The sequence below is a fragment of the Phoenix dactylifera genome, unplaced genomic scaffold, assembly GCF_009389715.1.
Source record: "Phoenix dactylifera cultivar Barhee BC4 unplaced genomic scaffold, palm_55x_up_171113_PBpolish2nd_filt_p 000253F, whole genome shotgun sequence".
Taxonomy (NCBI): domain Eukaryota; kingdom Viridiplantae; phylum Streptophyta; class Magnoliopsida; order Arecales; family Arecaceae; genus Phoenix; species Phoenix dactylifera.
In genome coordinates, this window is record NW_024067746.1 from 635,400 (window position 1) to 648,107 (window position 12,708).

Below are 12,708 nucleotides of genomic sequence, written 5' to 3' on the forward strand. Positions count from 1 at the left end.
GAGCCTATTTCATAGGCATTCGAAATTTGTCAAACATTCTCATTTCAACATTAATAATTCAAAAATCATTATTAAACCTCTATAGGATGTATTATTTAAGGGGGAGGATCACAAACAAACTCATTCCGTATTCACCAAAAGAAATCATATTGATTAGAGTGATTAAATGAAACAAATTGGGAAAAGATAAAAATCAGTCTGAAATTTTTCAGTGCCGGAGACGTCTCTGGCAAATCGCAGAGACGTCCCCCGGCGAGACGTCTCGCCTTAGTCGCCGAGACATCTCGGGGACCGAACGAGGGTTTTTAAAATAGGTCAAAACAGTTCGAGCCGACCCGAGCTATCCCTTTCATCCCCGACAAAAACAAAAACCGTAGCCTCCATTTTCTCTCCAACACAAACCCTAGCCTTTCTCCTCATTTCCCTAGGTTTTCCATTCAATGGCACCTAAAAGAGCTAGGAGGACTGGTGGAGCGTCCTAGGGCAGCGGCCGACGGTGAGGAACGGAGGGAAGAACTTTCCGCGCCGTCTCCTCCGGTTGCTCCGCCAACCCGCGACCATATCCTGTGCGAATCGCACAGTAACCACTGGGAGGTACATAGATTTTCATTTCCTAGATAGTGAGGGGTTTCTATTGGAGAGAGACTCCGTGCCAAGGGTGGGAATACTTTTGTACCCTCAATATCTCAACCTACCCCGGCCTTGTTAGAGAAATGTTTAGTAATATGGCTTAGGGGACTTAGGGTACACTGCATATGTCCGGGGGACATTAGTAGAAATTAATGAGGATATTCTATCCACTGTTTTGCAAATTCCTAAGGACGGTGAGGCTCCGACCTCACATCCCAAAGGGAAATAGCCTAAACTTACTCAGGAAGAGAGGACTGCGGCCCTTGATGTAGTGAACTCACAAGACCTAAATGCCGAGATGAGATTACTTTTGAGTATTGTCAACCGGGTCTTGTTTCCTAAAACCGGTCGCTTCGATTTTGTTTCGGAGCGGGATTTATTATCATGCACCATATCCTACTAGGGATTCCTCTAAACCTCCCTAGACTCATGTTAAACTACATTGCTCTATGTCATAGGTATTCTAGGTTTAGTATACCCTATGGCATGATTTACCCTAGTATTCAAACACTTTAAGGTTCACATTCCCGAAAATGAACCTGCAAAACCCTTGAGAAACACCGACTACTATAATGAGGGCACAATGCGAAGAATGGAGTTTCAAAAGGTAGATGGGTCTTGGGTCAAGGTACCAAAAAGAAAAGCTCAAACCCTAGAGCCTGAGATCCCACATCAGGAGTCTGACCACCACTCTCCTCCACCTAGCCACATGGATTCCCTGATATACCCTCCAGCTCAGCTGGACCTTCCACATCCATGCCACCACCTCCTCCAGTCAGTGGGCCCTCCTTCCTATCAGAAGACCAGATGCGCACCTTAGCATCTGTCATTTGCCAGCAGATGAGGGAGGAAATTGAGATCCATGATTCTACTGAGTTGGCCCCCATCAGAGCTTCACATGAAGGGCTTCTACAAGAGCTGAAGGAAATTAGAGCTCAGATAGAAGCTACAACGCAAGAAATAGTTTGTGGTGCCACCCAAACCTTCAGATCAATTGAGCTAAAGGACAGCTTGAAGACCATCTCAAATAGTCTTAAAGAGTTGACAAGCCCAGGAGGCAATGTGGGCACCTTGGTTGCCCAACTTAGAGGAAGAATTGAAATGGCAACCATAGAATTTGAAGCACTTGTGGCAGCCTTCCATAAGTCACAGGGAGATCAGTTTAAGACCCTAATGGATTCAATCAATGCATTTATAGATGCAGCTTGTAGGGCTTATGAGCAACGTCGCCGATGGGACATTTTGTAGACATCTAGGGATCTTCTTTTTGTAAACCCTAGGCTATTTTGAAACACCTTTTGTATTAGAAATCAATACTTGTAATGATTTCTTCTTTTAACTTTGTACTGACTTCAAAGGTTTGCAATGATACATGAATACAATTTCTTTTGAAACTTTGTGTACATTGTTAACTATGTGATGTGATTCTGTGATTGTGTATGTGATCTGTGATGTGCCATAAAAATCTCATAGCATGCCTTAAGTGGTAAAATTTAACACAACTTATCAATGCATATGACACAGGGGGAGCACATCTGTGATAACTATGATTAACAAAAAGAGGTGGTCTTGAAATGAATACCCAAAACAAAGGGGGAGTGATATGAATTACTAAATTCATTAATAGAAATAACTTGGACAGGGAGAGCCCAACTTGAATAATCCTTGAGTGGGTTCATGGAAATAGGCTGAATTTTACTAGGAAGTATGCTTTTAAGCACCTAAGGATAATTTGTCCCCTTCATTGTTGATGACAAAAAGGGGGAGTAGATATATAGAACTTAAACTTAATTAATGAAATGCAAAAAGGGGGAGTAGAACGCAATATAGATATTGGATACATTGGAATGCAAAATACGAAATTCATACTCCAAAGTTGAGATTAGAAAAGATAAAATTGAAGAATATTGGCTTTAAGATAATTGCCCTTCTAGAAAAGAAAGGGGGAGTCAAAAAGAACTTAGCCTTCAATTATCTTTTAGCATCAATATTTCATTTTAACTTGATTCAGATTTCAGTTGATATGCTAAAATTGCTCAAGAGCTATTAAGATCAATTTTATGCATAAGGATAGAACTGAAAATTGACTATTTTGAATTATGCACATTGTATCTTAGCTCCAATCAAAACATTTAGACTTGTATATCTGATCAAATACTGTGTATATGTTTAAATTTCGAATTTGCATATACTCAGTGTTTTGTCATCATCAAAAAGGGGGAGATTGTTGATCCCCTAATGGATTTTGATGAATACAAAACACTAGAGTATAATACCATTTATCTTAACAATTTAATTGAGGATTTTATGTGTTTTATTAAGAATATTGTTAAGAAATGTCTAGGCAAGTTCCCATAATTTTTTATGGATTTATTGAAGAATTTTTGAGATGAAGAAAACAGATCAGGGACAGCCGAGACGTCTCCTGATGGTCTCCAGAGACGTCTCTGGCACAAACAGGAAGAACTGGCACACTTGGAGACATCCCCGGCACCTGGCGAGGCGTTCTCGCAGGTCGGAGTCGACTCTCTCAGTAGCGGGAGTCGACTCTCTCAGTGGCGGCAGAAAGGCCCGATTTCAAGTGAATATGCGCGAGCCGTCCCCACAGTACGCGGAGTCGTCCCCGCAAGTAAAAAGCTGAGTTTCCGAGTCGTCCCCGATGTAGCGGAGTCGGCTCTCTCAGGGTTTTCCAGAGGATGTCTTTTTCGGAGTTAAGGCAGCGGAGACGGTCCCCTGAAAGAGCGGAGTCGACTCTCTCAGAGAATTCCAGAAGACATGTTTTTCGGAGTTATAACAGCTGGAGTCGTCCCCAAGGCAGCGGAGTCGTCCCCATGCAAAAAGGTGGCAAACAAGCCGAGACGTCCCGTAAAGTATACGAGACGACCTTCTCAGAAAAACAGAAAAACAAGAATTCAAACGGTACAATTCCAGAGTCGTCCCCGTTAAAGTGCCGAGTCGACCCCAAACCAAAGTGAAAAGTAAATTTATACAGCCCGAGACGGTCTCGCGTTGAAGCGGAGACGTCTCCGGAGCGCCTGGGACGCCGACTGACAACTTTTGCAAGGTCTGGTTTGGAATTTCAACATCTCTTTTTACTTATCTCTAACGGCTATATTTTGCTTTTTGGGCTATAAAAGGGAACTCTTAAGTGCTTTCTCAATAACTCTCCACCAACCCAAAACTAGATCATTTAAGAGAGAAAGCAAGAGAGAGAGGTTCAAAGGAAGTGAGTGCATTCAAGTGAAGAAATCAAGTGCTTTCAAGTTTTCCAAGTGATTTTCAAGCTCAACTACTCTCTTCCGCTCGGGATTGCAAAGCTCACACTTAAGACTACGCGATCCACATCGGAAGAATCATCATTTCCCACGCTTCCAACGGCAAAAGGATTCTTCCGGATTTATTGCTTATCATTGTCATATTTGCTTATTTAAAGCTTTCCAATCTTTTGTAAAACTCTACTCAAATATTGTGCTTGTTCCAGTCAAGGGACTTGGAACAAGGAAAAGGCGTCCCAAGCCCTAAGTGAAATTGGGGGTTATAGGGTTTTGTTGTTAGCCCGGTGTAAAACAACGAGTTGGGTAGTGCACTCGCAAAACTACCGACTGTAATCTTGGATTATAGTGAAAATTCCCCAAAGGTGCTTGGGGAGTGGATGTAGGAGCAGTGGAAGCTCCGAACCACTATAAAACCTTGTGTTTGCGATTGACCTTTCTCATTCCTCTTTCTTTACTTTAGTTCATTACATTTGTGTGTTTTATTTTTAATTAGGCGAAAAAGTTTTAAAACACCCAATTCACCCCCCTCTTGGGTGACCATCTCTGGGCAACATCTTGTACTCAGACCATGAGGCTTTAAAGTATCTCAACTTCCAAAAGAAACTGAACCATCGACACGGCCGAGTGGATTGAGTTTCTGGGCAAGCCTATACTTTTGTCCTGAAACATAAACCCGGAGTTGAGAACAAGGCTGTTGATGCGCTCAGTAGACGGATTTTCCTCCTATCGGTGATGAGCACTGAAGTAATTGGTTTTGAAAGGATCAGAGAACAATATACCCACCTGTCCCGCGACTTTAGTGCAGTGTACCTGACCCTACCGAGATGGAGTAGAGAGAGACAAGTTGATTTCTTCCTACAAGATGATTACCTCTTTGCTCCGACTGGATGTGTGTATTCTCCGAACCTCATTTGCGAGATTTTCTAATATGGGAAATACATGCTGGAGGACTGTCTGGGTATTTCGGGAAGAGACAAAACCATTGAAATGGTAGAAAGATGTTTATTCTGGCCGAGTCTCAAAGAAAGATGTGGCCAAAATTGTCGGTCAGGTGTCGCACATGTCAACTAGCCAAACAATGTAAGCAAAACACTGGTCTTTACACTCCACTACCCTATTTCCGATTGCCCCTGGCAAGATGTTAGTATGGACTTCGTGTTAGGACTTCCACGTACCTCCACCAAACACGATTCCTATTTTTTGTAGTTGTGGACCGATTTTCTAAGTGGCTCATTTTCTCCTCTTGTTCTAAAAATTTTTTGATGCTTCTAGGATTACGAAAAACTCTACTTTGACGAAGTCCGTTAGATCTCATGGCCTTGTCCAAAATCTATTGTGGTCCGATACGGGATGGTTACAATTCATCGAGCTACTTTTTGGAAAATCCTTTGGCACATGATGGGCACCAAATTAAAATTTTTCATCTGCCTATCAGCCACAAACTGATGGCCAGATAGAAGTTGTTAACCGAAGTCTAGGAAACCTTTTAAGATGTCTGGTAGGTGAGCATGCCGAGGACTTGGGATTTAGTATTACCGACCGCCGAATTTGCATATAATAGTTCGGTCAATAGAACTTAGGCATGAGTCCTTTCGAAGTGGTGAATGGATATAAACCTAGGCAGCCCATAGACTTGATTCCCATGTCTCATCAACATAGAGTCTCTGAGTTTGCACAATCATTTGGCATCACACCTGCATTCATCTGCATCAGAAAAATTAGCAAACAATTTTACTCTAATAACTTTAAAATATAAATCCCTTGCTGATTTGCACAGACGTTATACAAGAGTTGAATGTAGGAGATTATGTCATGGTGAAAATTAGATCTGAACGACTCCCTTCGGAAACGTTCAAAAAGTTGCAATCTCGTAGTGTAGGACCGTTCAAAAGTTCTAAAGAAAATTCAGTTCGAATGCTTATATTGTAGATCTTCCTGAAGACTATGGGATTAGTACGACATTTAAATATTGAGAAATTTAGTCCCATACAAGAAGTCAACATTCATTCCTTCTGACCCTTTGTTGATACACCCGTCTTTGTTGATCACCTTGACCCATCACCTGCTATTGAACTCCACCTCCAAAGTTTCATGCACGCAGAGAACACATAGAATACTATTTTAGATGAGCAAGTTATATCTACCAGGAGAGGAAGCTACCAATGTTACCTTGTTCGGTGGAAAGGTCGACCCGAATCGGATGTGACGTGGATTTCGTGAGCCGAGTTGCAACGCCTTGACTCTGACCTTCTGGAGCAGTACGACAGCCGGCCAGACCTGCACTCGACGGGGTCGAGTTTTTTCCCCACCTGAAAGGAGTTGATGGGGACAATCGGAGCTGACTATTTACCCATTTAGTCCACCATCTTAGTACATATTTATTTTATTTTATTTCTGGGTTTGTTTGAATTTTAGGGCTAATTTGTGCAATTTTGGATTTATTGGGAATTATTTTTTTGTAAGGGTGTTTTATTTTAATTGTTTCTTATTTGGGCCATATTTATACGGAACTTTTATGTTGACTTAGGGTTAATGAAGGATTAGCATTTTTTTTCCCACGTCTCCCTCTTCTCTCTTCCTTCTCCTCTTTCTTCCTCCTCTCCTCTTCTTCCTTTCTGTCTTACTTCCTCTCTTCCCTCTTCTTCCTCTTTCCCTTCTTTCCCATTTCTCTGATTTCATGTTACAGCAGCCATTCCCATTCAGATCCGCGTCAACACCGCCTGCAACAGCCTTACGTGATTGGTCCGGCATCAACTTTACTTTCTAAAAAATCCTACTTCTAAAAGCTCTACTGTCAATGGCAATCCCAAATAGAGCTGTCCTGACAATAGCTCTTTCTCATAATCCTACGCGGTTCTTTTCACTACAACCACCTTTCTTTTACAAAAGATGGCCTTACCAAGCAGCGAAAAGGCCTCTTCATTAATTGAGGGAATAACTTCAGTTTAGAAAGGTTATTCAAGAGGGAGGCTTACAGGAAGAGATGCAACCCCTTCCTCTCCACCTTCCTTATTGGCATTACTAGGTCGTTCTAAATCAAGGGATCCCAATACCTTGGAGATAGGGCCAGAACCTACATACCATCCCCTCCCCTCAGATCCTTACGAATTGCTGCGCATTAAAATTCTCCTCCCTTGAGAGCATCAGCTACTACTTAGGCATTGACTGAGAAGCAATAAGAAATTCCGAAGCAGGAGAGTATAGATCTACAATCTAAGTTGAAGCATCTTTCTAGGATTCAAAAAAAATTGCATCTTCAAAAAGAGGTTACCAAGTTTTCTTCTAAAGATTACCTTGTTGCCAAGATTTAGAGGGGTGGAAGGGTGATGATCCAGGTCGTCATTAGCAAGGGCTGAAATGAGGTTTTAGGTCAAAATCATTATATGAAAGTTCTCTTCGCCAGAGATTGGTGGGGTAATTTTGTAAGAATTAGCGCAATGCATGAAATTAATAATATTTAGCTTTCCCCAACTATATTAATAAGTAGAAGGAATTTTCTACATGCACTTGATAGTATCAATTTGCTCTCTTTCTCATGTTAAGTATGGCACTCAAAGATTCTTCCATATTTAGTTCAAGAATTTGTGTATCCTCTCAAATAATTTTTTTCTTCCTTTTATCATTCACCTAGGCACAATTTCTTTCATTCTTTGCAGTTGGCTATATATGGCCAGCAGGCTTCTTCTTTGCCTTTGTGTAGTATTTTTGTTAGTGATGTAGATGGCTATATTTTATGCCAAGAGCATTATGAGTTGCCGATGTAAATAAATAAATAATAAATAAATAAATTAAAAAATAAAAAAAAAAAAGGAAAAAGGAGGAGGAGGAGGAGAAAAAGAAGGGAGAAACTAAGAAATATAGGTGGCCTTCCAAAGTTCTACACCTCAGCTCTATTCTCAAGGAAAGCCTTTATTTTTTAAACTATGATCGATAAAAAAAAGGGAAAGTCAACTGGGGCTAATTCGGAAAATTCTTGCTTCTAGAAACATCATCACTTCATTCAATTTTAGGACAGCTAATTTTCCATTCTTAGGCCGGCTCCGGATCCAACGGCAGCGATAAGCCCTCCCTCCGTCCGAACGGACGGCGACCACCACGGCTTCACCGTAAAGACAGCGACAGGGCGAGGGGAGGGCAACAGGCAATCGCGGGTGAATTGATCGAAAGGGTGACCGGCCCGACCGGTGACCTTCGCGGCGGAGGCATAAAGGGCGACGGGCGTTCTTGTGCTCTCCACACGTTTCTTCCGAGCTCTCCGATCCAGCCGGTCCGAGAAAAGGGGATTTAAGCGAGAAATAGCTTTTCGTCCCAAAATCTCCTCAAAAACTTCGTCTCTCGAGGTATTCTATTGGTTTTCCCGAAATTTCCAGGCTTTGATTGCGATCAAATCCTCCACTTTTTTCCTCATCTGTTGACCTCTTGATAGTTTCCATTTGGTTGGATCATGCGTGGCTTCCTTTTCTCTGTTTCTTTTTGAAATTTATAGTAGTTTCTTATAGTTCAGGGGCTATGTTTGTGGTTCGAGTTTAGATGGATGATTTGGATCAGAATTTGGTGGAAAGATGGGATTTTTAGGGTTTATAGAGATCAATATCTTCACGGATATTGGAGGGCTTCTGGGAGATTAAAACCTTCATAGTAGACACATGAAACGGTGCTCTCTTGTTTTGGTCGACGATTTTGGGAGATTTTCGAGTTTGTCATGAATGGATACCAGTATTTCTTTGGAAATCCGAGTTATCGCGATCTTACTGTTTCTTCTATAATTTTTTGAGATCCTGCGGTCTGTTTCGTTGGCCAGTTAGCCTTATTGTGATTTTGACTCTGGATTCTGTGTTGCATATTTGATTAAGTTGTTACTTGTCTTCTGTATAGATGATCGAGTAGTAGGTTTTAGATGAAGCTCTGGTTTTGTGCTGTGCAGTTGAAATTTCAATAGCTTGTATGACCTCCTTTTCTTCTTGCTTATTGTTGGAGCAGTATAGAGCTGATTTGAGGCCAATTTTGGCCACATGGTACCAGATCTGGACTTGAATTCAATCTTTCAAGTGCCTACTGAAAGACAACTTTTACATGTCAGAAATGCCAATTAGGTATATAAATGCCCCAAGGAAAACAGAAGTCTGATGATTAAATTGTGATGGTTTAGACTTTCTGTGTAAATTATGTTACTGTATGATGTTCTTTTTTATGTGATTTTTTTATTCACCAGATGCTGTGTTAAATGTATTATGTCTCTAGGAGGCATTTGAAACAGTCAGCTTATATAGTGAAAGGTAAAAAAACAGTAGTTGTTGTAATTTAGCCTATGCCAGTGATATTTCCAACAATTAGAATATATTGAAGTTTGGTTTACGATTATGAAAATGATATTACTTTATAGTCTTTTTCAATGTTCATTCTGATGACTATCATGTTACAATGATATAAATTAGACATTGTGGCTACTAGTAACATAATTGTTTTGAAAATTTGTGTATCATAATTAAAACAACCTTGCTCTAGAAATCTAACTTGCATTTTGTCATCCTTAGTTATAACCATGGTATGTTTGTACTATACTGTATTGGATGGTACTGAACGTACCATACCGTACCAGTTTCGGTACGGTGCGTACCGCCGTATCGACCCTCGGTATGCTAAAAAAATCCGTACCATACCGTACCAACATCATGCTAATGTGGCACCGATACGGAGTCCGGTAACCGGTACGGGGAATCTTGATCGTAATCTTCTATATTTTACATGACTTGAAAGACCCGGACCCTGTGGCTGCTTACCACTCGCCATTCTATTTCATTCTCCTTGTTGCTAGTTGTTTATTTTCTTTTTCTATAAGTACTTTGAAGCCTCGGTGGTATAAATTATGTCAGTTTATTACTAGTTTGCTAGTCTTATCGCCTTTTGATTAACATGGGTTTTGATCACCTAATCTTACTTTTTTTTTAATTTCCTCACCTAATTTATACATGTTCACCTTATCTTACTTTTTTCCATTCCTCACCTAATTTATACATGTTATACTTGCCAATGACTTCTCCAATCAGATAATTTCTCCATATACTCTCGACTGTTGTAGCACTACAAGCTCCATAGGCCACTGCATGACAAGGGAATGCTTCATTCAACTTCACTAGATTTTCAGTCCTATGATTGCATCCATGTTCCTGTGGATATGCTCTCTCTTTTTTCAATTTTAGTGAAGTGCATGCTATGACCTAGCTATTCAGGGACACAGTTTTTTTTCTTTTTGCTCACAATTTCCTTTTTGGTTTTAGTTGCACACTTGCATTCTTAAGGTTCATAGAAATTATTTAAGATGTAAGCTGGGAAATAAATTGCACATGCCTCCTATTAGCAAGAGGTTATTTATTTCCTTATTCTGTCCAGGCATTGCTTCATTTTTTGGCAACGCTATTTTAGATATCAAGTCAATTTCTTTTAACTTTTCATCAATGCAAGTAATTGTCGAACTCCTTCCATAGATATGTTCTTTGTGGGCCAATGTTTTCTTTCCTTTTTCTGATCATCTGATAGTTATAGATATGAGCAAGTACATTTTCTTGATTTTTCAGGCTACTCATCGTCGAAATGGAACTCTTCTTCAGTGGTTTTACCAGTGAATCATCAGCATCTGAGAATTTGTTTGCCCATCCGGACATCCAAAGATGCCCATTTTTAAGAAACATCAATGAACCGACGAAGTTTTCATTCTCTTCAACTGTCAATTTTCTGGCTCCAGTAATTTATTTCTCTATCCTTGATTATAAACAAGTTTATCTTTACATGTGATGTGGATCCATACTCCGGTTTTTCTGCTTCTTTTAGGTAAGAGGAGCCAAGGGTCCAATCTTTGAAGATGGACCCAACTTTGATATGGCATTCAGGCTTTTCCATGGACGTGATGGAGTTGTCCCACTTTCAGGAAAATCATATGTGCGTGATGAAAATGTGGAACCTGAGACTGCACCCCAGTTTTAACCCATTAGCAGCCAAGGCAGCTACTATCAGCCTCTCGGCTTTTGGGCTAGGAGGGCCCTTTGGGCTTTGATTTCTTCTCAAACAAGTGGAAGAAACAAAAGAAGAGATCCTCCAAGAATGATCCTTCACAGGTTAGCATTGCGTCACTTGAACTTTTATCTGGTCAAGGCTCTCGCTTGCTAGTACATTTTCAGATATGTATCTATCAATAGATAGGACTTAGTTATTAACTTATTACCATGAACTGCTAACCTATGCTTGAAATGACTAGCATGCCACCCTCTTCCTATTACTGAAAGATATGTTAGGTGGAGCTTTTCCTTTACTTGGTTTGAACACCTGGTTTTTCTCTTATTTAGACCTCTAAAGCCTTAGATGCATTTAATAAGAATAGTCATAATTATGATGGAAGACTGTAACATTTTTTATTCCAGCAAGGTTGAAAAAGGCAGTCTGAATATCTGTTTAGTGAGGAAGACGATTTGTTTGCCCAACTTCTTACTTCTGCTTATTCTGCTTATGTTTCAGAAAGGAGGAAATTCCTCACATGAAGCACTCAGCAATGAGTGGCTGGAAACCGGGCAGTGTCCCATTGCGAAGTCCTACAGAGCAGTGAGCCGTGTCCTACCTCTTGTTGCAAAGGCCCTGCAGCCACCACCAGGTGTGAAACTAAGGTGTCCGCCTGCTGTAGTGGCTGCTCGAGCAGCACTAGCCCGAACAGCCCTCGTGAAGAACCTCCGCCCCCAGCCTTGCCTTCTAAGATGCTAGCGATTGCCTTGCTAGGCATGGCAGCCAATGTTCCCCTTGGGGTATGGCGAGAGCACACTGTAAAATTCTCCCCACAATGGTTTGCAGCTGTCCATGCTGCTGTTCCATTCATTGCAATGCTCAGGAAGTCCGTGCTGATGCCAAAGACTGCAATGGCATTCACTATAGCAGCCTCAATTTTAGGTCAGACCATTGGTTCAAGGGCTGAGCGTTACCGGCTGAAGGCAGTGGCAGCAACAGGGGACCCTGGAAGTCCTACTAGTAAGGTGGCTTTTAGTCTGAAAAAGAGTGGGCACGGCAGTGAGGGTGAGGGAAGAGTCTGGGATCCAATTCCACTCAAGGTGGCAGGTTCAGGCTCATCTTCGGCTACAGCACCAACTGCAAGCGTTTGCGGCTGGATAATGGTAAACAATATTTATTTATGATCATTAAAACTTTGTTTTAATTCATGCTATAAAAGACTACATGGATGCTTGCGTGAGTATATTTGAGAAATCATCCTCAGAGCAGTGCAAAATGATGTGGGAAGATGAATAAAGAGTAGTTGGAATTGTTTGCAACTGATGCTGTAAAACTAGAATTGTGTGATACCATATTATAGAAATTACTGGATCTCAGGCTGTGGTGTGATGTACGAAAGGATGCATTCAAAGATGCTTATCCTGTGGGCCTTTGGCTGCATTATGGAATAAAGGAAAACAGTTGTGATTTGGTTGGCACTTGCGGAGTTTGGTGGGTGGTGTGATGACTCGATGCGGTTCACTGTTTGATTTTGTGATGGTGGACCAAGTCTTGATAAATAAAGTCACACCAACTGCCCTCCTAGGAGTCAAAGAAGTTGATGAGAGGATGTGAACGTTTGGAAGTCCTAGAGAGCTTGGTTGAACAAACCCTTGCCAAAAAATCTTCATTTATATTCTCACTATATTGATTGTTCATTATCCTTTTGCTTATAGAATATCTTTTGATGCCAGTTGTGATTAAGATTTAAAACCTTTGCCACAAAACCATGAAATTTACTTGGGGTTGGTTTTATAACATGATTTATCAAAGG

The 12,708-nt window shown here is 40.9% G+C and overlaps 1 pseudogene; it reads left to right on the forward strand.

Annotated features, from left to right (window-relative positions):
* Positions 1-8,798: 8,798 nt before the first annotated feature.
* On the forward strand, positions 8,799-12,371 carry LOC103698167 (annotated as a pseudogene).
* Positions 12,372-12,708: the final 337 nt, after the last annotated feature.